This window comes from Ceratotherium simum, chromosome 7 (genome assembly GCF_057802395.1).
Source record: "Ceratotherium simum simum isolate JZ-2026a chromosome 7, ASM5780239v1, whole genome shotgun sequence".
NCBI classification, from domain to species: domain Eukaryota; kingdom Metazoa; phylum Chordata; class Mammalia; order Perissodactyla; family Rhinocerotidae; genus Ceratotherium; species Ceratotherium simum.
Genome location: NC_141906.1, coordinates 31,195,036 through 31,220,873, shown reverse-complemented (window position 1 = coordinate 31,220,873; position 25,838 = coordinate 31,195,036).

Here is a 25,838-nt window from a genome sequence, read left to right as displayed (position 1 = left end):
GGGCCTCGCTCACCTCTCTGCTGCCTGCCAGTCTCCTCCCTTGATGAACTGGGCTGGGAAGATGCAGTGGGTGCTCTTTCCTCTGGTACCTCTGGATCAGAGCTCAGCCTAGGCCAGAACAGGCTTTGTCAAGGCCTGGCTGGGACACTTGGGGTGAGGGTAGGCATTGTCAGAGAGAGACAAAGCCTGGCTGGGATACTTGGGGTGAGGGTGGGCATGGTCAGAGAGATGCAGAACCCTGGTGGGGGCCTGAGTTCATTGCCTGGGGGAGAGGGTGACAGACAAGGCAATTGACAGTTCCTCTCCAGTGACATGAACGCTGACAGAGCCGTCCCTCTGAGACTAGGCCTCTAGTGACCTGAGCTCTAAGCCCCTCTACCTCCCTCCACCCCACCCCCACCCCCATGTGTCTGCAGATGGATGGCTGGAGAGGGCTCCGACCTGGATGAGAGACCCCACTAATCCCAGCCACCTGTGAGGAGGAGCAGAAGAATGAGGAGGAGGAGGAGGAGGAGGAGAAAAAGGAGGGAGGGTTTGTCAAAGACTCTCTCCCTCCCTAAGCCCTGGGAGCCAGAACTTGGACAGAGACACTATTAACACAAAATTTGCAAACATGGCTTCTAAAAATAGCTCCGGCTGGCAAGGCCCACCTGGCACAGACTGCACCTTTGCGGCTGCTGGCCTGCTCCCCTCGGAGCGCCACCTCAGTCTGTCAGCGAGCGTGTCACTCTGCCCTCCCCCTACCCGTCGTGAGGGCGGCCACAGCCCTGGGTCTAATCCAGGGGAAAGACCCAGAGAGAAGATGAGGCTTGTCCCAGTCTGAAGCAGGGTAGGGATGTGCAGGCTGAGGGGGAAGACAGCCTTGCCTATATGGTGGGGTGGGGGAGACAGCACTGCCCACAGGGAGCTCCCCAAAAAGGGGGGGGGGGACACATATGTACACAAAGACCAAAGCAGGGTTTCAACTCCTGCAAATGAAAATCGCCCAATCAGAGTAAAAAATTCCAAGAAGATGAAGAAAGAAAACACAAGGGGGCCAGGATAGTGGTTCTGTGGTCATCATGGACCCAGATGGGGGTGGGCAGATGGTCGCCCCCCAGCAAATCCACAGGGCCTCAGAGCCGAGGAGCAACCTGAGAGCTCCTCTTCTCCAACCATTTCATCCAACATCTGACGAAACGGAGGCCCGGATTGGTGATGTAACTTGCCCCAGGTCCCTCAGCAAGCCAGTGGCAGGACTGGGCGGGAACTTGGGTCTGCTGGCCTGATGCCCTTTCCAGCAGGTCCCTTGGTCTCCCTCCCTGCTGGCTAATGGAATGACCATCATTAATAATGAGTCTCAAAATTCTCCTTTTCCATTGTCAGTTTGTTTAGAAAAGATTTACTGAGAACTTATTGTGTGCCAGACGCTGGGCACACCAAGGTGAACTGGACAGGCAGGCCCCTGATTTCTGGTACGTTCCATGACAGTCTAATGGCAAGAACTGCTCAGGTGTGCACAGAGATCTGCTGTGTTCAAGGTGCTTTCACGTAAACTCACAAAACAGAATATGTATGGTGTTTCCCAGGGGACAGTTGAGGAAACTGAGGCTCAGGAAGTTAATAACTTGTACGAGGTCACCTGGTAAATTTGGGATTGCAGCCTTCCCGTGTTGCCTCAGGAAGCCTTGGGTTCCTTCTCTATCAGTGGGGACGGCTTGTAGGAGGCCAGTCACTTGTTCCTGGAAGCCTCCTGTTCCCGATGTCTCCACGGGTGAGAGCTAAGAGGGCAGCGGGAGACCCCATGACCAGAAACACCTGATTGCCTGGCAGGGCCTTGCTGTTGGTTCGATTTAGTGGCATCCGCTGGACACAGTCCATAGGTAGATCCCAGCCCTCAAAGAGCTCTTGGGAAGCCTGGCTGCCCCCTACTAGGTAGCTGCTACGCTGCTATCCCTAACTCTCCCTGTGGATGGATCCAACCAGACACAAAGGCTCATTCTGGAATGGGCCAGTAAAGCCAGAGCTGTAATCTTCCTGGCCCTCACCCAGGCCCCATTCAGGTTCTGCAGCGGGGAGGGGGAGAGGCGGTCAGCAGATGTGAAGACACGTGCTGGGTCCGTCACAACAGGCCCTGGTCATTGCCTTGGGTGGGGACCTCTGTACCATTTCTTCCTCTTTTGACGCTACAGTGAATTCTACTCTGCAAGGGGCTCATTCCAGGTGAGCTTATCTGGAGCCTGCACATTCACTCCACCCATTCCCCCACACCCACAGGGGCACCTCACCACATCTATGCCTCCCCACTTGCTGCCTAGAACTTTCCAGAGCACCCTGATGCAATGCTTGCTCTGAGTCCCCATCTGTCACACATGTTGTAGACTGACAGGGCTCTGACCATCGGTGCCAGGAGTACCTGGCTGTTCTACTCTGCTCACAGACTCTGAGATCCCCTGCCTCGGAGAGCCTGCTACCTGCACAGCGCCGTCTGATGAAATGGGCTACCCTGGACACATAAATTGCCAGTCCTGAGTTATATACCTCTTCTGCCCAAGCCACACCTAAGGCAAAGGTACCCATCTCTAGGCTGCGTCTAAGAGAGACCGACTAGTGCCCTATGAGGTGGCCTAGCTCAAGAATACTGCCCCCTAGGGGCACTCCAGGGTAAGTAGAGGGAAACCCAATCTGAAGGCACCAAAGGATGTTGGCAGCCTTGCCTTCCCCGTCCAACATTTTCTTCTAGTGATAAAGCTACACCACACAACCCTCTCTCAAGGAAGCAGTGCTGGGCAGGTGTTTGCCCAAAGAAGGCCACTGATGGGTTCAGAGTGGGAGAACGCATCAGCTCACAGGTTCCCTGGACCCCTCGAGGTGGCTTCTGGGAAGAGTCAGCCCAGTGAGATGATTAGCTCACCGGGGGTGAATAGCTCAGCCTGTCTGAACGCTCGCTCCAGGGATCTGGACTGGGGCACTCAGAGCAGTGGGCAGATGAAAGTGGAGGAGAATGGAGTGTGCCGAGGGCTGCCTTGGTGTCTGAGCCCTTCTCAGTTCCAGGCCGTGTGCCAGCCCCACTCCCTGCCAGCACCCCCCAGAGAAGGATTCCTAAGATGGCCTGTGCTCCTTGCAACCAAAATGTTTGTCTAGCTAATAGATTCTGTCTCTTAGGGGGCTTAAATTGGAGGCCCAGAGAGTGGGCAGGAAAGAGAAGCAGAGACCACAAGAGGCTGAGTCACGGGACTAGGAGAGGCTAAGGTTGGAGCAGAGCATATGCCTCCGGAGGGCGCTGGAGGGGCCGCCAGGGCAGCCGAATTGCAATTTAGACACTGATATCAAAAAGGCTGTGCTGCCTAGGAAATCCTTCTGTGCTCTCTCACTGCCCCCGCACATCCCCATACTACTTCAATGGGTCTCTGTTCCTTGCAACCTGAGCAACCCAAATTGATGACTGGACTCCTGCAAAAACCCTTGGGCTGGAAGGGAGAAGCCCCAGCCGTGGCATTAACTGCTAGGTGACCCAGATAAGTCACTCAGCCTCTCCCAAGCTCAATTTTCCTATCTGAAAATTGGGGAGACCAATCCCAGTTTCTTCATATCCTCCCACAAGACACGATGTTGGCAGGGGGCGGGCGTTGTGCGAATAAAATGAGATCACAAATTGGAAACCACATGGAGACTCGGCGTCCAATTACACGTGATTCATCATTTATGACCTCACCAGCGTGAATACACCAAATGGCAAATCCTCGCCTTCTTCCCTCCGTTCGGGTTAGCAGAGTATTCAGTCATTTGGTCAATGGATGCAGAAAAAGCCTCTCTTGGGTGCCTGGCACCATTTGGGTCTTGGGGGGCACACAGTCCTAGGGCTCACAGTCTGTCGGGGAAGATGAGAGTCACACAAAACATAATCACTATCATTTTTTGAGTACCTACTCTGTGCCAGCACTGCACAGTGTGCTCTATGCATGATGTTTCATTGAATAGATCACCCCATGGGGGGCGGGGGATGTTATCCTTGGTCTACAGATAAGGAACCTGAGATTCAGGGAGGCCGCTGGGGAGGCTTGTCCAATGTCACATGGTTAGTGGCAGTGAAGCTGGGCTGGAACCCAGGAGAAGCTGCCCCTGAGGCCTGTGCAAACAACACAGAGGGGACACATGAATGCAGGAAGAGAGGCCAGCATCTCCTCAGGACCCGTGGGTTTCTCGCTCCCCCACTGCATGCTGGTGTGGGCAGACACTCAGGCAAGTCAGGTGACTGAACGCTGCAGACTGTGTTGTCACCCTGGGCAAAGCGCAGTCCCTCGGAGCTCTGGCTTCCCCCTGCCTGGATGATCTCTGAGACCTCGCCAACTCTGACTCTTCCCCTGGATGGACACCACTGCCAGGCCTCCACCACCCACCCATGCCCCTGCAGCAGGTGCTCCCTCGCTCCAGACGGGACAGTGGCAGTAACCAACACCCTACCCACCCACCCAACACAACATACACCAGGCCTCTGGAAGCAGGCTTCAGGAAGGATCCAGCCCTGGTAGGGCTATCAAGTGGGCGGGGTCTCAAGAGCCCTGGAATAAGAGGCAGGACCCCGGGTTCTGGTTCTGCTCTGTTGTCCACTCTGCTAGTGAGGTCGGGCAGATTAGTTCTCTCTCAGCCTATTTCAATCTCAGCTGTAAAATGGGGGAGGGGGGGCGGGGGAGGGTGCTAGACAGTCTCTAAGTGTGCTTCCAGTCCTGATGGTCAAGGAGTTAGCTGAAATGGAGGAATTCCAGCATCGGCAGTGGGGACGATGGGGGGAGCTTTATAACCCTTGGGCATCAGGGCCTTAGGCAGGAAGCAGAGCTGCTGTCTCCACCTGAGGCAGCTGCTTGGCCTGGCTGAGCAACACGTAGAGGAGGGGCAGCGGCCAAACGAGGAGAGGTGCCCAAGAGACGAGATGGGGATGACGAGGGAAGGGACTGGCGGGAGAAGGCAGTGAGGCTGAGATGGGAGAAAAGGGAGAGGTGGAGACGGTGGAGGAGACTGGGGAGCACATAGGTCAGCCAGGTGGGCTGGGGGTAGCGAAGGGGCCGTGCTGAACGGGGGCCACAGCTGCACACCTGGGCCAGCAACCAACCGCCTAGGGTGGAGTGACATCACTGGGCCACCAAGAGCCAGATGTGTGAGAGTGGAGCCAGTCCAAAGCTGCCTGCTGTTTTTTATAAGGAAAAATTTGGAACCACTAACTGTGGGAGAGTTGAGGACCCTCTGATGTCTCCCCTGAACTCCTCTGGTACGAAATTGTAAAATTACAGTGACATCAACTAAGTAAAACCAATATGCACAGAGAAAAGCCGGGAAGGACCTCTCGTCAGGGAAGGAGGGAATATAGTGGGAAACAGGTACACCAGACTTCAACTGTATACGTAACTGTTTATTTCTTAAGCTGGAGGGTGGGTACACGGGTGTTTGATAATATTATTCTTCTACTTTTTCATATGTTGAAATATTTTATTGAAAAAAATCCCCGTAAGGAAGTTTGCCAGTCTTAACAGTGGTTCTTTGGGAGCATGAAATTATCACGATTGTTATTATCTTCTTTTCACTTTGGTATTTTCCAAATGTTCTAGATGAGCAGATATGGAAAAAGTAACTAATCTTTTTAAAATAAATAGATAAATTCCTCCTGCTATGACCACAATTTTAATCTTCAGTGGAAATTAAACACAACTTCACAACTTTTTGAGCCACCTCATCCTCATACCCTTTCCCTCATCAATTCACAGGCTTAATAAATCACTGGCCCCCTCCATCCCTCTCCATCTCTACCCTAAAGCTGATGCTTCTCCAAAGTAAAGCTTCCAGTCCTCTTGGTTCCTCAAGCCCAGTAACCCTCTAGGTAGAGAGGAAAGACATGGGTTTGAAACTTAGCTTCAACACCTACCAGTTGGTCACTTAACTACCTGAAATCTCAGTTTCCTTATTTGTAAAATGATCCAGGATTTTCCTGTGGATCAAATGAGATAATACATATAAAGCATTCAGCATTAATTAACTTTGCCCAGAACATAGGAAGTATTTAATAAATTGTCATTATCATCATCATCTTCATTATCATCATCGATGACTGCCTGACACTTCCTTCTTGACTTGATGAAAGAAATACTTTGGTCTGATTTGGGCATGAAGCTGGCCTGCTCCTCCTGGCAAAAGATCAGGATTCTAGTCTCAACTCTGTCACTAACTGTGTGACAAGGAGGGCAAGTTCCATCCCCTCTCTGTGCCTCAGTTTCCTCATCTGCAAAATAGTAAGCTTAGACTTCCTCCTCACAGAGTCTGTGACTATAGTAACCATATCATTAATCCCTCAAGCCAGAATACTTGTGAGAGTGCAAGGGGGTGCTATCAATAATTCTCTCAGGATGACAGGTTTAAGCCAGGACAGTTCTGGGCTCATTGCGGAGTCTGGTTACTCCACCCTCGACTCATCCATTACCTCCTAGCCCACTAGTGTGGTAGGCAGAATAATGCCCTAACCCCCAAAGATGGCCACTTCCTAATCCCTGGAACCTGAGGGTGTGTTAGATTACATGGCAAAAGGAATTAAGGTTGCAGATCAACTGACCTTGAGATGGGGAGATTATCCTGGATTATCTGGGTGATCCTAATGTAATGACAAGGATCCTAATAAATTGAAGACAGAAGTAGAAGAGGGAGTGTCAGAGTGATCCAATGGAGGAAAGACTTGACCAGCCATTGTTGGCTTTGAAGATGGAAGGGGGCCATGAGCCAAGGAATGTGGGCAGCCTCTAGAAGCTAGAAAAGGTAAGAAAATGGATTCTCCCATAGAGCTTCCAGAAAAGTATGCAGACCTGCTGATGCCTTGATTTAGCCCAGTGAGACTCATTTTGAACTTCTGACCTCCAAGACTAACAGATAATAAACGTGTTGTTTTAAGCCACTAAGTTTGTGGTGATGCGTTACAGCAGCAATAGGAAACTAATAGGCCCAGTGTGGCTCAGTGGGTCTTTCTGGCTGGCTGCTCCATGAATGCTGTCCTTGGAGTGTAAGAGAACTAGTCTGAGCTCCAGGAGAGCTGGCGTCTAGTCCCTGCTCTGATATTAACTCACCTGGGGCTTCGAACAGGTAAGATAACTCCTCTTGGGCCTCAGTTTCTCTCTGTAAAATGGGGGCTAATGCTCCCTGCCTCATCCATCTTTGTGGCAGGTGGGGAGGCTTGTCCAACATTCAATGACTCATTCTATGCTCTGCTCTGTGCTGGGGGCTGGGACACCAAGATGAAACTGACCTAGTCCCAATCCCATCCCTGCCCTTGAGAAGCTCCCATTCTGGATGGGGAAACAGACAGACGTGTAAGCAGGTAATTAAAATATGATGTGATGAACACAAAGATGGATTATTATGAGTATACAGAGAGAAATATATAGGCCCATCTGCGGGAGGCGATGGTCAGGGAAGGCTTCCTGGAAAAGGTGACACTAGAGCTAGTCCTTAAAGGGTGAGTAGGAGTTAGCAGACAAGGAGGGTGGGGAAGAAGGAGGAAAGCACAATCTAGACAGAGGAAACAGCATAAGCAAGACCCCAGAGATGTGAATCAGCATGGCATGGGGCACAGAGGTACAAGCAGCCTGGTGGTGTTGACTTGGAAAGCCTGGGTGTAAAGGGGATGCCATGAGGATTAAGCGGGATGACGTGCGAAGGCATGACATGAGCATCAAGTTGTATTATCGGTCTGTCTGTCTCCCAGACCAGTGCTGGGTCAGGAGATGATCTGTAATGTACCATTCCTCTTGACCTGGCTTGAAGTGATCCCTTCTGGTTGTCTCATCCTCACATTCCCCCTAGACATGTGCCAAAGGCCTGGCAGCTTCCCCAGCCTACTGGAGGGGATAGGGCCGTGCAAAATTACAGCCACTGCAAAGAGGCCGTCGTGACCTCAGGAGCTGGGTTTCATCATTCTGAAATCATGCTCCCGGCCTTAGTCAGAGCCAGAGAGGTGGGGAGGAGAGGGTGGGAAAGCAGAGTGGGTGGCAGCAGGTTTGGGCGAGGAGCCAGGGCTGGAGGAGAAAGCAGCTGGGACCAGCAGGGGGTGAGACTCCAGTTTGGATGCCATCCATCTTGCTGTGTGACCTCAGGCCACGTCCTTGCCCATTCTGGGTCTCTCTGTGCAGCATGGGTAACTTGGTGCCATTCCCAAGGCCTACTCCCACTGGAGCATCCTTGTGGAGGGCAAGAACCTCGGGGCTCTCCTGGTCATTCCTGTGGATATGGCTCTTTGTAGGTGAGCAGGAGCCTGTGCCTGGCCTGTCAGGGTTTGAGGCAGGGCTCCCGCAGTAGGCTGCTCGAAGCATCCACACTTTCAGGAGAATCATGCCTCTGTGAACCATGTGAAGCTAACTGGCTTCTGTCCGGGTCAAACCTATAGAGATATCTCTAAGCTTCGGGTTACCCAGAGGTACTTCCCATTTGTGTTCTGCATTTTCGTTCAGCCAGTTCTTTCAAGCAGTAGTTCCTGGGTGAGGCTGGGTGTATTAGTTTTCTAGGGCTGCCATTACTAAGAGGTACAGACTGCATGGCTTAAACAACAGAAATTTATTTTCTCACAATTCAGGAGTCTAGAAGTCCAAGATCGGGACTGGCAGGGTTGATTTCTTCTGAGGCCTCTCTTGGTCCCCTTCTTGCTGCGTCTTCACATGGTCTTCCCTCTGTGTCTGTCTGCACCCTAATCTCCTCTTCTTATAAGAACACCAGTAATATTGGATTAGATCTACCCCAATGACCTCCTTTAACTTAATTACCTCTTTAAAGACCTTGTCTCCAAATACAGGCACATTCTGAGGTACTGGGGGGTGGGACTTCAACATATGGATTTTGAGGGGGACACAGTTCAGCCCGTAACACTGGGCTTTGGAATCACTGGTGGAGCTTTTCTAAATACAGATCTCTGTGCCCCTGCCCAGAGATGGATGTCAGCTCCATGAGGACAGGGCAGGGGCTTTGCCCATTGCTGGATCACTACTGCTGGGCGCGGACCTACACCACTTGTTAGTGGCCTTGCTGTGGTGGCAACCCACATACAAAATAGAGAAAGACTGGCACAGATGTTAGCTCAGGGCGAATCTTCCTCAACAAAAATAAATAAATAAATAAAAAAGAAAGTTCCATGGTTGATTCTGATTCATCTAGGGGTGAAATCCTCTGGGATACTATTGGGTTTCATCCTTCCTGCTGCTGGATGGGAAGCCTGAGCCTCAGTAAGGCATAGAAACACCTGGCCTGGCATTCCACAAAGAATGTGGCTGGTTGGACCCAGCCTGGCACCTTTCCAGGAGGTCCAGGACAGGAGGGAGACTGGAGGGCTGGACTTGACATCGCTTTTTATACTTCTTTACCTAGTTGTTCATCTGTATCCTTGATAACCAACTGGTAAATGTAAGTAAATACTTCTCTGAGTTCTGTGAGCCGCTCTAGCAAATTAATTGAACCTGAAGAGGAGGTCACAGGAAACTCCAATTTATAGCCAATCAGTCAGAAGCACAGATGGAGGCAGTCTGGTGGGACTGAGCCCCTGAGCCGTGGGACATGATGCTATCTCCAGGTAGATAGTGATGTTGGAAAACACACATCAGACTTGCCTACAAGTCTGTACAGCGCCCGTCACATGTGGCCTCTGCTGACCCCTCAGCCTCACCTGCCCTCACCCCTGTACAGCCTGTGGTTTAAGCCACCCGAAATCCAGCACTATGCCCTGATCTGTCATCCCTCTTGCCGCCTCACCTCAGTATGGGCTTCCCCGGATGCCCTTCCCCACCTTGTTTGCCCAGGAAATGTCTCCTCAAGCTCCCTTTGAGCTCAAGGCCTTCTCTGACCAGCCTAGGCTGGGGGTAGGAGGGCAGCCTCTGGGCCTCTAGAGTCCCCCTGTGCTTCCCTCTACTATATGCTGACCACACTGGTGGCGGATGCCCATTCTGATGTCTCCTCCCCCAGACTGGGAGCACCCAACGGCAGGGCTGAGTTGGTAAGTACTATCTGGGTCCTGGCCCCTGCACAGGGCATGGCACCGAGTCTAAGTCCTCAGCAGGGTTTGGAGGAATGAAGAACGAGTGTTGAAGGGAAGAACAAATGCTGGGGGAGGTAGCATAAGGAGGGATAGGAGAAGCTCCAACATGGTCCTCAGTGGAAGAGTCATTTTTCAAAAGGTGACATTCTTTCTATGCCCACTCATTCCCGTTAGTGGCAGAACTGGACCTGGTGTTGCAGCTCCTGACCTCGCCTTCACCTCCCCCTGCCCCAGCCCCACTGCCCAGGGGGCGTCTCTGAGGCAGCTCAGGGCAGCAGGTGAGCTCTTAGAGCTGGTCAGTGCGAGCAGAGGCAGGGAGGCAGGATCTCAGCCTCAGGTGGAGAGCTTGGGCCGGTAGGGCTGGCCAGGATGCTCAGAGAGGTGAGGGCTGCAGCCCCACAGGGAGACTGGAAAACACCGGTAATGAGGAAAGAAGGAGGGGAGGGGAGAAGTGGACAGCTGGGAGGCCGGGACCTGATTTCTGCTCTAAGCGCTATTGTTCAGCCTCAGAGAAGCTCCCCTGATCTGACCTTTCAGCAAGTTCTGCCTCTCTGGGCCTCAGGTTCTTCAACTGAAAATGGGGGCAGGCGGGCTGGACTAGGTGGTCATTGAGGGCATCTCCAGCCCTGGCCAAGAAGATTTGAGAAGAATGTGGCTGCTTAAAGGTGCCGTTTGAGAGGACTGTCTCCAGGCTGGCACAGAAATGGCAGGGGCTCACATCTAGCCAGGCACTGGGGGGATGTGTCTCTGGCTTGGAAAGAGCTAGAAGCAGCTTGCCCAAGCCTCCTGAGCTGGACATTGTCCCACAGTTCTGGCAAACCCAGTGTAGTCCTCAGCTCTAATGAGGCTGGCCACCTGGGGAGCCATAGAAACCTGGCCTATTTTGTGGTGAAGCCATGGTCACTTCTCTCCCTAACTCTGAGGTGATGCTCCTGAATGTGGCCTGGGGGCTGAACAGCACCCTTCACGGGCCACCTGGGACTCTAAGGAGTACATCTGGCTGGGCAGGGCCTGAAGGAAACTCCAAGCCACAGGGGCCCAGGGACCAGGTCTCTGGCCATATGGACAACCTCTGTTGGCCCCGCGCTCCCTGGGTCCTGCCCCGCCAGGACAGGGCCTGCTGTCCTGGGTCCGTGCCTGCAGCCATTCCCTGGGCCGTGATTTCAGATTCAACTGGTGAAGACAGGCCTCCTGGGATGAGCCAGTTGGCCCCTCTCTGTTATTTGCTTCTCAAAGTTGGAAAAACCACGCTGTGCACCTGGCAGTACTTGCTGCTGCTAGTTTTTCTTTCTTTCTCTTTTTTTTTAAGAAACAGAAAGTAACCCCTGTGCTTACTGCAACCAAATCCATTTTATTGGCCTTCTGCATCTCCCACTGCAATAATAATAATCCCTTACATTTGATGAGTCTCTTACCGTGTACAAAGCACTTTCTTGTGTATTCTCCCTTTTGGTCCATGCAACAGAGAGGGCTGGCATTATTGCCTCTGATTGCAGGTGAGGAACCTGAGCCTCACACGGTAAGGTCAGCTACCCAAGGTCACAGCAAGACAGAGCTAAAGCAAAGAACCTGGGTCCTCTGACTCAAGTCCTCAGTTCTTTCCCCTGCACAACACACCCCTCATGTCATTGGAATCCCACGGTCTCAGACACCCTCTTTCAAGAACAAGAAAGGGCAGAAGGCTCAGTGCCCACCCACCTGCTCTTTGTATTTGTGAACTTTTTCCCTTGGTGAACTTAACCATTGCCTCACCTTGACTATCACCTCTGAGCCAACGTCTCTTAAATCTGTGCTTCCCCCTGGGACCTGAGATCTTCAGATCCTAACTTGCCTCTCTAGATCTCTTTAATGTTCCCACATGCCCCTCACTCATCCCGCTTAGAAAACAGCATTACCTTAGTTTCACTTCTCTTTCACCTTCTAAATCCAGTTGGCCAGGTCCTGGGTATTTTACTTAATTAGTTCATTTATTCATGAAATTCAGGAAATACTGATTGTATGCTGTATCTTTCCAGTCTACTCTGCATCCCATTGTTACATAATATGTAATCTTGTGTGTCTGGCTTCTTTCGCTTTGTATAATGTTTATAAGATTCATCCATGTCGTGGCATGTATCAGTTCTTCATCTCTTTATATGGTTGAATAATATTCCACTATTCCATATTCAAATATGGTATGGACATACCATATTTTATTTATCTGTTCATTAGTTGATGGGTTGTTTCTACTTTTTGGCTATTATAAATAATGCTGCTATGAACATTTGTGTACAAGTCTTCGTAGACATATGCTTTATTTCTTTTGAGTATATACCTAGAAATAGAATTTATGGGTCATATGGTAACTATATGTTTAACATTTTGAGGAACTGCCAAACAGTTTTGCAAAATGGCTGCACCATTTTACATTCCCAATAGCAAGGTATGAGGGTTCCAATTTATCCACATCATCACCAACACTTGTTATTGTCTGTCTTTTTTACTGTAGCCCTTTTAGTGGATGTAAAGTGGTTTCTCATTGTAATTTTGATTTGCATTTCCCTAATGACTAATGATGCTGAGCATTTTTCATGTGTTTATTGGCCATTTGTATATATTTTTTGGAGAAATGTCTGTTCAGACTCTTTGCCCTTTTTTTAGTTGGGTTATTTGTCTTTTTATTGTTGAGTTGCAATAGTTCTTTACATATATATATATATATTTTTTAATGAAAAGCCAATTTTATTTATTTATTTATTTATTTTGAGGAAGATCGGCCCTGAGCTAACATCTGCCAATTCTCCTCTTTTTGCTGAGGAAGACTGGCCCTGTGCTAACATCCATGCCTATCTTCCTTTACTTTATATGGGATGCCGCCACAGCATGGCTTGCCAAGCGGTGCGCGCCTGGGATCCGAACTGGCGAGCCCCGGGCCGCGGGCCGCCGCAGCGGAGCGCGCGCACTTAACCACTTGCGCCACCTGGCTGGCCCCTCTTTACATATTTTGGATACAATTCCCTTATTGGATAAATGATTTGCAAATATTTTCTCCCATTCTATGGGTGGTCTTTTCATTTTTTTGAGGGTGTCCTTTGAAGTCCAATTTAACTTTCTTTTCTTTTGTCACTTATGCTTTAGTAGTTAAGAAGGCTTTGTCTGACACAAGATCACAAAGATTTACCCATTTTCTTCTAAGAGTTTTGTAGATTTAGCTCTTACATTTAGGTCTATGATTGATTTTGAGTTAAATGTTTTTATTTTTTTTAAACTTTTGATTATGGTAAAATATCCATAACATAAAATTTACCATCTCAACCTTTTTAAAGCGTACAGTTCAGTAGTGTTAAGTACATTCATATTGTTGTGCAAACCAATCTCCAGGACTTTTCATCTTGTGAAATTCAAACTCTATACTTAAAGAACTCCCCATTTTTCCCGACCCCCAGCCCCTGTTGAGTTAATCTTTATGTATATGTAAGAAAAGGGACCAACTTGATTCCTTTGCATGTGGATATCCAGTTTCTCTAGCACCACTTCTTGAAAAGATTATTCTTTTTCCATGAATTGTCTTGGCACCTTTGTGGAACATCAATTGACCATAAATATAAGGGTTTAGTTCTGGACTATCAATTCTGTTCCACTGATCTATATGTCTATTCTTATGCCAATATCAGACTGTCTTATTACTGTATCTTTGTAGTAAGTTTTGAAATCAAGAAATATGAGTCCTCCAACTTTGTCTTCCTTTTTAAGATTCTTTTGACGATTTTTGGTTCCTTACATTTCCATGTGAATTTCAGGATTAGTTTGTCAATTTCTGCAAAAAAAAAAAAAAAGCCAGCTGAAATTTTGATAGAGATTGCATTGAATCTGTAGATCAATGTAGAGAGTATTGCCATCTTAACAATATTAAGTGTTTTGATTCATGAACATGAGATGTCTTTCTATTTATTTAGGTCTTCTTTAATTTCTTTCAACAATGTTTTGTGGGTTTCAGAACACTAAGTCTTGCACTTCTTCTGTTCAAGTTATCCCTGAGTCTTCCTGTTCTTTTTGACACTGTTCTAAATGGAATTGTATTCTATTTTCATTCAGATTGTTCATTGCAAGTTTGTAGAAATATAATTGGCTTTAGTATATTGATCTTGTATCCTGAAATCTTGCTGAACTTGTTTATTAGGTCTAACAGTTTTTTAGTGGATTCCTTAGGATTTTCTACATAGAAGAACATGTCATCTGAATATAGAGATAGTTTTATTTCTTCTTTTCCAATATGCATCCCTTTTATTGCTTTTTCTTGCCTAATTGCCCTGGCTAGAACTTCCAGTACAATGTTAAATAGAAGTGGTAAGAGTGGACATCCTTGTCTTGTTCTTTGTTTTTGTGTGTGTGTGTGTGTGAGGAAGATCAGCCCTGAGCTAACATCCATGCCAATCCTCCTCTTTTTTTTTGCTGAGGAAGACCGGCCCTGAGCTAACGTCTATTGCCAATCCTCCTCCTTTTTTTCCCCCTTTATCTCCTCAAGGCCCCAGTAGATAGTTGTATGTCATAGTTGCACATCCTTCTAGTTGCTGTATGTGGGACACAGCCTCAGCATAGCCAGACAAGCGGTGCGTCGGTGTGCGTCTGGGATCCGAACCCAGGCCACCAGTAGTGGAGTGCGCGCACTTAACTGCTAAGCCACGAGGCCGGCCCCCCTTGTCTTGTTCTTGATCATATGGGGAAAGCTTTTAGTCTTTCACCACTAAGTGTGATGTAAGCTGTGGGTTTTCATAAATGCCCTTTATCAGGTTGAGGAAGTTCCCTGGTATTCTTAATTTTTTGAGTGTTTTTTTAAATCATGAAATGGTATTGGATTTTGTCAAATGCTTTTTCTGACTCTATTGAGATGATCATGTGGTTTTTGTCCTTTGTTCTACTGATAAGGTGTGTTACATTAACTGATTTTCAGATGCTAAACCAATCTTACATTCCTAGAATAAATCTCACTTGGTCATGATGCATAATCCTTTTCATATGTTGCTGGATTAGGTTTGGTAGTTTTTTTTATGGTGAGGAAGATTCGCCCTGAGCTAACATCTGTTGCCAATCTTCCTCTTGGTTTGCTTGAGGAAGATTAGCCCTGAACTAACATCTGTGCCAATCTTCCTCTATCTTGTATGTGGGTCACCACCACAGCATGGCTGACAAGTGGTGTAGGTCCGCGCCCTGCATCTGAACCCACGAACCCCGGGCCATAGAAGTGGAGCATGCAAACCTAACCACTACGCCATGGGGCCGGCCCCAGTTTGGTAGTATTTTGTTGAGAATTTTTGCATCTATATTCATAGGAGATATTAGTCTGTAGTTTTCTCGTGATGTCTTTGTCTGGTTTCTGGTATCAGGGTAACAATGACCTCATAGAATGAGTTGAGAAGTATTTTCTCCTCTTCTAATTTTTGGAAGAGTTTGTGAAGAATTGGTGTTAAAACTTCTTTAAATGTTTGGTAGGGTTCATTCCTTTTTATTGTTGAGTTGTATTCCATTATATGAATATAGCACAATTTGTTTATCCATTCAACTGTTGATAAATTTTTGTGTTGTTTCCAGTTTTGGAATAAAGCTGCTATGAACATTAGTGTACAAATCTTTCTATGGACATATGTTTTCATTTTCTTGGGTAAATATTTACCAGTGGAATTGCTGGGTCATTTAGTAGGAGCATGTTAACTTTATGAGAAAGTTCCAGACTTATTTTCAAAGGGGTTGCATCACTACACTTTACACTCCCACCAGCGATGTATTTTGCTTACTCCACATCCTCACCACATGAGGTGTTGCCAGTCTTTTTAATTTTAGCTAGTCTAGTGGGCATGTTGTGATATCTAAATGTTGTGATATCTCAATGTTGTTTTCATTTACATTTTGCTGATGAATACTGATAAAACATCTTCATGTGTTTATTGGCCATTTATATATTTTCCTTTGTAAAGATTCTGTTCATATCTTTTACCCATTTTTTAAAAATTGGATTTTAGTTGGGTCTTCTTGCTATTGAGCTGTAGGAGTTGTTTATATATTCTGGATAGAAGTCCTTTGTCAAACGTATAGACATAGATGAGAGATAGATAGATAGATAGATAGATAGATAGATAATGTATAGTGAATATTTATTCTGTCTATGGCTTTCACACTCATTTTCTTAATGGTATTTTTTGAAGAGCAGAAGCTTTAAATTAAATTTTGATGAATTCCCTTTTGTTGATTTTTCTTTTATGGTTATTGCTTTCCGGGTCCTAAGAAATCTTTGCTTATCCAAAGATCATGAATATAATCTTCTATGTTTATCTTCTAGAAAATATTTTCATAGCCAATTTTTCCAGCACTGTTTGTTGAACAGACTTTTCTTTCCAAATTGAATTGCTTTTGTCCTTTGAATGAAAATCAATTGCACTCACTACATCTGGACCAAGGATTCTGTCCCATTGATCAATTTTTTTCCAACTTTATGCCAATACCACACTGTCTTGATTATTATAGCATTATTGGAAGCCTAGAAATCAGGTTGTGTAAATTCGTCACCTCTATCCTATTTCAAGACTGCTTTATTCTAGATCTTTTATATTTCCACATAAATTTTAGAACCAACTTGTCAACTTCTAAAAAAAGGACTGCTAAAAATTTGATTGGTATTGCTTTGAACCTATTGATCAATTTGGGGAGAACTGACAAGTTAACAATATTGTGTTCTTCGCATCCATGAACATGGTATATCTCTCCATTAATTTTGAGTTTCTTTAATTTCTCTCTTCAATGTTTTGTAGTTTTTAGTGTAGACATCTTGCACATATTTTGTTATGTTTATCCCTAAATACTTTATGTTTCAATGCTATTATATATGGTATTTAAAAAAATTTTATTTTCCAATTGCTTATTGCTAGTATATATAAATGCAATTGATTCTTGTATATTAAGCTGGTATCCTGTCACTTTACTAAATTCACTTATTAGCTTCAGTAGTGATTTTTGGGGGGGCGGGGTAGATTTCTCAAGTATTTCTATGTACATACTCATGTTCTTTAAAAGTAAAGAAAATTTTACTTCTTCCTTTTCAATTTGCATGCCTTTTACTTACTTTTCTTATCCTACTGCATCGGCCAGAACCTCCAGTAATATAATCTTGAATGAATTGATGATAGCAGATATCTTTGCCTTGTTCCTAAACTTAGTGAGACAGTGTTCAATATTTTACCATAAAGTATCATATTTACCCATAGTTTTTTTGTAGACTCTACTTTACAGATTGAGGATGCTTTTTTCTATTTCCAGTTTTTGGAAAGTTGGGTTTTTTCTTTTTATGAAGAATAAATTGAATTTTGTAAAGATACATACAGTTTAGTGTCCATGTGTACTTGAAAAGAAGAGTATTCTGCACTTATTGAGTGTAGTGTTCTATAGATGTCAATCAGGTCAAATTGGTTGATAAAGTTTTTCAAGTCTTGTATATTATGGTATTGACTGCTTTTTTCCCGAGATATGGATCACACTTTTCCATTTCTTTGCATATCTCATTTTTTGGTTTCATTAGATAATAAATTCTAGCAATTCTGAAATCTGATATTTTCCCCCTTGGGGTTGTTGTTGCTTTTGCTTGTTTAGTAATTTGCCTAGACTAAATCTGTGGAGCCTGCAGTGTGCAGCCACTGGTGTCTTTTTTGTTTTTTTCTTTAATTCTTGTCTTTATTTTTAGGCCTTGCTTTCTATGGATTGCCTCTGTGTCAGCATTGCTAAGTAGTCAGGCAAAGATTGGTCAGAAGTTGTGCTCAAACACATAGAGCCCATAAGACTTCCATCTTCTTCAATGGCTCTGTGATGAATCAAATGTGTGGGTGAGAGAGTACATTCCAAATTCAGGCAGTTTACAAGTCTGCCCCAGCTTTTACTTTCTATTGAGCACTCGCATGTTTCCTCTATCTGTTTGCATGGCCTCAATTTCTACCAGAAATATGTAGATAGCCAGGACACTCTTTGGTCTTTCCTGCTCATGTGCTTTGCCAGAGATATGTGGGAGCTTATCAGGGCCCACTATGGCGCTCTTATTCCCTGTATATCCCTGTTAAATTTCTGGTCCCTTGCTTGCCCCAGCCAGCACCTCAGCCTCAGGCTAGCTGAGTTGTTGACCTTCCCTGTTTTTTTGTCACTAATATTACTACTGTTTCTTTCAGTGCCCCCAGGCTTGGGGTTTCTCAAGCTCTGCTCCAAATCAAACGAGCCCCTTCCTGAAGCAAAGCTGCAGTTTTTCATGGCTTGGCTCTCTCTATAGAACAATTACCATGGTGACTGAGCCAGGGTGGTGGTGTGTGTGTGTGGGGAAAGGGTTAGGAGCAGCCACAGGCTAAGATGTCACAGACTGTCACTGTTCTTACTGGAGGTTTAGTAGTTTTTCACAAATAAACGCTTCTCAATTTGTTGTTTAAGCCTTTAATCACTTTTGTCTTTGACAAATTTTCCCAGTTTTAATGTTTTAGTTTTTGATTGTTGTTTTTTTTCAAGGATTTTTCTGAGCTCTTTACTCTGCCATTCCTTCTAAATTGTGGACTTATCTACTTCTTTTTTCAGTTCTGTTAGTTTTAACTTCATATATGAATAAAGCTGCCCTAAATGTCCATGTATAGGTTTTTGTGTGGACACAAGTTTTCAACTCTTTTGGGTAAATATCAAAGAGCACAATTGCTGGATCATATGGTAAGACTGTTTAGTTTTGTAACAAAATGCCAGACTGTCTTCCAAAGTGGCTGCACTATTTTGCATTCCCACCAGCAATGAACGAAAGTTCCTATTGCTCCACATCCTCACCAGCATTTGGTGTTGTGTTTTGGATTTTGATCTTTCCAATAGGTGTGTAGTGGCATCTCGTTGCTGTAATTTGTAATTCCCTAATGTCATATAATGTGGAGCATCCTCTCATGTTTATTTGCCATGTGTACATCTTCTTCAGTGAGGTGTTTAAGTCTTCTGCCCATTTTTTTTTTAATCGGGTTGTTCATTTTCTTATTGAGTTTTGAGAGTTCTTTTTATATTTTGGAGAACACTGTTATAGCAGATATATCTATTGCAAATATTTTCTCCCAGTCTGTGACTTATTTTCTCAATCTTTTAACAGTATCTTTCACAGAGTGGAAAATTTTAATTTTAATGACATCTAGCTTATCAATTCTTTCTTTCATGGATCGTGTTTTTGATGTTGTATCTAAAAAGTCATTGCCACACCCACAGCTCTCTAGGTTTTCTCCTATGTTATCTTCTAGAGGTATTACAGTTTTGTGTTTCATATTTAGGTCTATGAGCCATTTTGTGTTAATTTTGGGGAAGGGTGTAAGGTCTGTGTCTAGATTAGTTTTTTTTTTTTTGCATGAGAATGTCCAGTTGTTCCTGCACCATTTGTTGACAAGACTGTCTTTGCTCCATTGTTCTGCCTTTGCTCCTTTGTCAAGAATCACTTGACTGTATTTATATGGGTCTACTTCTGGGCTCTCTATTCTGTTCCATTGATCTATTTGTCTATTCTTTCATCAACACCACACTGTCTTGATTACTATAGCTTTATGGTAAGTCTTCAAGTCAGGTAGTGACTTTGAACTTTGTTCTTCTCCTTCAATATTGCGTTGGCTATTCTGAATCTTTTATGTCTCCATATAAACTTTAGAATCAGTTTGTCCATGTCCACAAAATAACTTGCTGGGGTTTTTATTGGGATTGCATTTAATCTATAGATCAAGTAGTGAATTTTTAAAAAATTATATTTTTCAGTTCTATAATTTCTATTTGATTCCTTTTTATAATTTTCAGTTCTCTATTGAGATTCCTTATTTTCCCTCATTAAGTTTATACTTTTCTCTAATGCCTTGAACATGTTTATAACTATTTTAAGCTCCTTGTCTGCTAATTCCAACATTAATGTCATTTATGGATCTGTTTCTAAATTACTTTTCTTCTGGTTATGAGTCACATTTTTCTGCTTCTTTGCATGTCTACTAATATTTTCTTTTATGCTGGACATTATGGATGCTACATCGTTGGATGCCTGGATTTTGTTGTCTTCCTTAATGGGGTGTTGAGTTTGCTCTAACAGGCAGATAACTGACTTGTGGATGAGCTTGATCCTTCCGAGGCTGGTTTTAAAGCTTTGTCAGGGTGCATCTGGAGTAGGCTTTACTCGAGGGCTGGATTAGCCCTCCCCTTAAAGCTTGGCCTTTCTGAGAGCTCTGCTGAATGCTTGGAGTGCTCAATGAGATCTCTATATTCTGGCTAGTTAGCACTCAAACATATCTCAGTTCTCTGTGTGCAATGGTGGTTGTTTAGCTCACAGTTCTCCAGTAGTTGTTCTCTGCTTGGCCTTATGGAGTGTCTTCCTATGCATGTATGTGTAGGGGACACCTACGTGTATTTCTGGAGCTCCTTTTCTGTGTAGCTCTATTTTCTCTGAAACCCTGCCCTGCAAATTTCAGCTGCCTCAGTAGGCCTGAACTCCGATTTGTCTCCTTATCTTAGCAAATGTTCTGTTTGGCCTCCTCTTCCCTGTGTCAGCGTCTAGATAATGCCTCCAAATTGGGTGATAATGAGGCACAGTGCATTTTGTTTCTTTCTATTAGGGATCATATTCCTACTCTGCCTGTTGTCCAATGTCTGAAAACAGTTATTTAACATGTTGTATCCAGTTTTATAGTTGTTTAGTGGGAGGGCTAACTCAGTATCAGTTACTCTGCGTGACCAGAAGCAGAAATCCCTCTATCATTTTTTAATTGTGTGATCTTGGCAAGTCACTTAACCTCTTTTAGCCTCAATTTTTTTCATGTCAAAATCAGGCTAATAATAGCTACTTCAAAATATTGTCAAGATGAAAAGAAATAATATTTATGAATTCCTGATAGTCCCTGGAGCATATGTAGAAGCTCCACAAATGACTGTTGTTTATTACTGTGGTTATGTTACTGTGTGTTAAAATCTGTATTGGGCAGATGCAGTTGAAAAGACTACCAGGAGATCAACACGGTCAGGTGGAGAATCATACCTGAAGCCACAAGCTCTCACCATCCCACACACCAGAAGTTCAGCAGCAGTGGCATAGCCTGTAGGCTTTGCATTGTCCTAACCAGCTACTGACAGGCCTGGCTAAATGGTGGTGTTCTTGTAGCCAAGGACCAGGTGAAAGCCACTGTCCATCACCAGAAATGAAAGTGAGAGCAGCAAGCACAATGGAGGCAGCGGGACATAGTGAACATAATACACAGGCTTTGGAGTCAGACAGGCCTGAGTTTCGATCCTAGATGTGTTATTTGACCGTAGGAAAGCCACATAATCTCATCTATAAAATAGGCGATAATACATACCTTGCAAGGTTGTTCTGAAAATAAGAGATACTACATGTAAAGTCTCTGGTATAGAGCTGACATGTAATAACTAACTGCTATTGTTATCTTTATCATGATTATATCACTTCCTTGCTTACTAACTTTCCTTGGTTTCCTATTTCCCTTAAGAAAAAAATCCAAACTCCTTACTATGGCTTATAAGACCCATAACCTGAAGTCCTTTGATCTCTTCCGCCTTGACTCTTGCCACTCTGTGCTTCGTTGAGTTTGCTTCAGCCACATTGAACTACTTTCTTAATCCCTCCAGGCCCTTGCACTGCTTTTATCTCTGTATGGAACATTATTCCTATCCTTGACTTGGCTTACCTATTTAGACATCACTTTATCCATTCATTCTTTAGGTCATTCACTCATCAAATGTTTATGGAGGACCCATCATGTAGCAGGTACTGGGATACAGCAGTGAACAAGGTATATACAGTCCCTGTCCTCATTGGAATTTACCCTGTAGCCTTACCGTATCCACCAAGTCTGAACTTGGGGCCTCTGCTCTATGCTTCCATGGCACCCTGTACGTCTCCTCTCATAGCCCTTCTCTTATTACCTATAGTTAACCCTCACCAGATTGTAAGCTCAGTGGGGCATGAACTGTGTTGTCCTAATCTTCACTTTATTTTCTAGTGCCTAGCACCTTGAATATTTGTTGAATTAATGGAAAATTACTGAAAACTCAGCTTGGCTCTGCAATATACCCAGAGCTCCTACTCTGTGCAAGGCACTCTAGGAGATAAAGATACGGCCCATCACACCAGCCCAAGTGAGGGTAACAACCACCAAGATCTCTGGCTCTTGGGCGCGTGTCCCCACGCGCTGAGCTAACAAGCCCACGTGCTGATACTCTCTCAATTCTACTGGCAGTGATAAGTCACCACTGCTCTCCCCACCGACTCAACTTCTGCTGGAGAATTTTCTTCCTTCTCAGTACTTTTAAGACCCCCGATTCACAGAGTTCTGTTAGCTTCACAGGTCCTGCTTACGTCTCCAGGAACCAAAGCAGCAGCTGCACACCCAACAGCGCATCCCTGTCAGTGAATGACCAGATCCCATGTGAGGCGCCTTTCAGCTTCTCCTAGGCCTTGGGGAGTTTCCCGCCTCCCTTGGGCACTATCTGTATAGCTTCATCTTCTTTCCTCGATTAAAATGGTCAAAGTCTGGTTGTATTTCCTGTCTCTAAATGAACAAAATAAGTGTGACTGGAAACTCAGCTTTATATAGTTTTGCTTAAGTTAAATTAGATTGGTCTCTGTTACTTGAAACAGTGAGAAAATCATTCTCATGTACTGATGACAAGCATCAAAATCGGTACAGCCTTAAGGAGGGCAATTTGGCAATATGTGTTAAGAGTTTATTAAAAATTTATATTGTTCGACACAATAATTCTAGTCTTAGGAATCTATCCTAAGGATAATTTAAAATATATGAAAATTTGGTTGTAGTTATGCAAAATGTAAGCATAATACTCAGGAGAAATTTGTCTCTAACAGACTCGCTTAAAAGTTGCTTATGAGACATTCAATTTTCAGATGAGAGTTATTATTACAAGGTATTTAGGTCCAAAACTTAGCCATTGTGAGGATTTGAGACGGAAAAAAGCTCTCAACGCTGTAATGTGGGGAGCATTGAGAGGAGACTAAAATATCAGAATCAAGCTCCACCACTGACCTACTGACCTGCATGGTGGTCTTGGTAAGTCACCTACCCTCCTTGGGCCTGTGTCCTCATCTACAAAATAGGGTACTACCTGCCCTCTCTACCTTGGCCGGGCATATAAGGAGGGGATCCAGCTTTCCTGTAAGACTGAGCTCTCTGTAATAATAGGACTGGTCTTCACTGGCTTCCCTTGGCCTTTAGAACGACAAAATCCTTACCACAACCACGAAGTTCCCAACAGTCTGGCCCAGCCTCCCTCTCTAGCCTCATCTTGGGCACAACCTGCCTGTTGGTCCCTGTGCTCCAGCCACATCTCCCCCAAGGGTCTTCACATATGTTCTTCCCTCTGCCTGAAATCCTGTACCCCTTTTGCCTGATGAACTCCTACTTATCTGTAAAATCTGAGCTTAAATGTCACTTTCACCAGGATATCTTCCCAGATGACCCCCAACATGGTTAGGTCCCCCTGTTACATCCTCTCACAGGCAGGCCCCCTGCAGATCCTTTGTAAGGCTTATCACACTGGTCCTTAAATACCTGTTTACACCATTATTTATTTGGTTGCCTCCCCCTTTCAAAACTCCATGAGGGCAGGTTGTGTTTCTGACTTGTTCATGACTGTATTCTCAGGGCTTGGCAGAGTGCCCAGCACAGAGACACAAGATAATTTGTTAAATGAGTGAATTCTTATAATCTGAGAGCGTCAGGGATAGAAATCTAATGCCTTCATTTTACAGCTGACAAAACTATGGCCCAGAGAAGATAAAAACGACTTTTCCAGGATGACACGGCCAGTGAGTGGAAGAGGCAGTTTCAGAATTCATTCATTCATTCAATAAATGTTTTCCAAGAGCCTACTATGTTCCAGGCACTGTCCTAGGTGCTGGAGATAGAATGATGGCCAAGATAGCCCCTGACCTCCTTGAACTTACATGGTGGGGAGGAGGTGGCCAAAAAGCAAATAAACAAATAGCAAATACTATCTCAGATCTTATATATCTATGAAGAAAGAGGTGCTCTGAAGACAAAATTACATAGCCAGTGAGGACTCAAAACCATGTTTTCTGCTTCAAAGTGCAGGGCTCTTTCCACTACACCACGCTGCCTGCCCTGAGTAAACAAACAAAACCATAATTTATGAGGCTCCCTCAGCTGCCTCTGTGTGTGCTTGGTGGGGTGAAACCCTCATGCTGTCCATGAAAAAGGGCCAACATCATCAGAAGCAGCAGCTGACTGGCTTGCCTGCTAAAGCAGGTGTCATAGCATTAGCCAGCCTGGCCTCTACTGCCTTGAAACTTCACATCTGGCGCCCAAAGAGAGAGGGAGTGTGTTTAAATAAGACAGCTATTGACCAAGTGGACTGAGGAGGGTTGGAGTTGGCTGGTCTCTGGGAATGATGCAAACCACGAGGGGACAGTACTCAGGAGGTGAACAGAGAAAACAGATGGGCTCAAACTGCAGGCGTGACAATGGACTACGCACCCCATACATCATCAGGGGAGGCAGCGGGAGGCCTCTTCGCTGCTGGAGATCTGTTTATTTTTTCACTTATAAAGGCACCCTCTGATGTCTGTACGTGGGGAAATAGAATGTACACTCAGACCACCGGCTTTCCTCTAAACTGTTTCAAGTAGAAATGTGGTTGAAACAAGAGTACAGAACGCACGCAGAGTGACACGGCAGCCCCCCTGAAAGGTAAGGGTGCTGATGGATCAAAGGGGAGTCGTGGATTGGACAGGGGAGCAGAATCACAAGGATGCCCACTGAAACACTGGGTCCACCAGCACTCCCTCCTCACCTGTCATAACATCAGTTTTGACAGCCCAATGTGTTGTCTGTAACATAAAGTGAACACTCAAATAAAGGATAGTTGAAAAAAAATAAGTGACGACAACTCATTTTTCTCACATAGGTAAGATTAAAGCCCAAAGCACTGCTTTGAAAATAATAAACAGGCTCAGAGAAGTTAAGTGACTTTCTAGAAGTCACACTAAACGTGCAGTGATTTCCATTCTGTCTGACTCTAAAGTCCATGTACTTTCTACAAAAACAAGAAGTGACAACCACGTGCCTGATAACAAAAAGCGACCGGTGCCAGCTGCTCTGCCGCTTCTAATGTTTTGTAGGCTGGGAAGCCACATAACTCATACAGTGAGCTATGTGCAATTCTAAGTAAGGGTAGGGGGGCTTCACGCAGGAGCTTCAGGGTAACCGTTCCCTTATTTTAGGGGTGAGCTTCGGGGTTTGCAGCAAAAAACTTACTGCTAGAGTAGAAGCATATCATTGTACAGTCCCAAGTATAATGGCTGTTCAGTGGCTGCCTGATATGCACCCTAATTATGATATGCAAAACCACCTACTGCACTCCACACCACTGGAAAAGAACTCACGGCAAGAATGGATGACAACAGGCCACTCACAGTCTGCCCCTCAAATCCCAGCTCTCCCATGTGCTAGCTGGGTAGCCTCTCTGCCACTCAATTTCCTAATCCACGAAATTGGGCTGATATCTATGCCTCACAAAATTGTTACGATTAAATGACAAAGTATATGGAAGCACCTGGCATGGGATAGGCGTACAATAAATATGACTTGGGATATTTAGTCTGGGACTATGGGTCATTTTGGCCCAAAGAACTCCGAGGAGATGCAGTCAGTTCCAGGTCTAAATCAGACTGTGCGTTCGTGCGTCAGAGAACGGCCTACATGTATCCTTAGTGGAACCGTGGAACCAATCCCATCTCCATGGTTTAACTCAGTCCATG